The following is a 1,129-nucleotide window of genomic DNA, read 5'->3' on the forward strand; positions in this document are numbered from 1 at the left end:
AGCATCAAAAGCTCCTCCTCCTAGGCAGCCATTGGCTCCTCACAGTTCACCCAGATTTGGTTCTGATTGGTTGGTTTCTATGCCAGTCAGCATCAAAAGCTCCACCTCCTAGGCAGCCATTGGCTCCTCACACTTCACCCGATTTGCTTCTGATTGATCGGTTTCTATGCCAGTCAGTGTCTCTGGGCCTATCAACATGGCCTGATCAGAAAGGTAGGGCTGATCAGCAGTCCGGGTGGAGGCCTGGAGAGAAATGGAGGTGCGGCTGCTGGCCTGGCAGGGAGAGAAAGAGAGAGGCAAGTGCTGATCAATAGCTGCCACACAGGCTACGGATCAGACCCTGCTTCTCTCATCAAGCCTCTCTCTGGGCCTGATTCGCAGCCACCTCAGCAGTCAGTGCTGGGTCACGGCACCTGCAGCTGCAGCAGTCAGTGCTGGGTCGCCACGGCAACCCAGCACTGACTGCAGGACTGGCTTCCTGTTGGTCGAGCTCGGTTGTGACAGAACCAGGGTTTTTATATATTAGGATATATATATATATATATATATATATATATATATATATATATATATATATTTCATTTTTCATTGGTTTTAACACCACTTTGCACATATAAGCTCTTTGAATTTGATGCCTAAAAGTAGACACAGACTGTAGTTCTGCCTCTTTTCTCTAGCTTCTCCATGTTGATTTCTTCCAAGGTTCCTAGACCCCATTTTACAGGGTCTGGTCAAGCAAGGAAAAATCATTGGCTAGCCCACCTTAAAGGGCACCAAGTCTCAACTTCAGGATAGCATGCAGCAAGGAAAAGAAATACATAAATAAATAAATCTATAGTTAGATGTACAAATGATGTATCTAAGAAGACACGTGGTAGTACAATTTATAGCAATGGCCAAGGTTATGCTGTGTTAACTTTCCACAGAGAATTTACTGTCAAAATTATTGTCTTTAATTCTAACCTCTGCTAACAAGCAATTTCAATAAAAACTGTTGGCATAGAAGAGAACAGTAAAAGTTTAATTAGCTCTGTCCAATAAGTTAACATGATATAGCATTGAATTAGTCTTTTATTTATTTACTAGAGGCCTGGTGCACGAAATTCGTGCACGGGGGGGGGGGGGGGGG

At 44.1% G+C, this 1,129-nt stretch overlaps 1 protein-coding gene across 1 annotated transcript in view; it reads left to right on the top strand.

Moving 5' to 3' along the window:
- The window catches only part of ANKFN1 (ankyrin repeat and fibronectin type III domain containing 1), a 322,342-nt gene that overhangs the window by 319,163 nt on the left and 2,050 nt on the right, over window positions 1-1,129 (top strand). The gene's annotated exons all lie outside the window — the stretch shown is intronic.

The sequence above is a fragment of the Myotis lucifugus genome, unplaced genomic scaffold, assembly GCF_000147115.1.
Source record: "Myotis lucifugus unplaced genomic scaffold, Myoluc2.0 scaffold_158, whole genome shotgun sequence".
Classification (NCBI taxonomy): Eukaryota; Metazoa; Chordata; class Mammalia; order Chiroptera; family Vespertilionidae; genus Myotis; species Myotis lucifugus.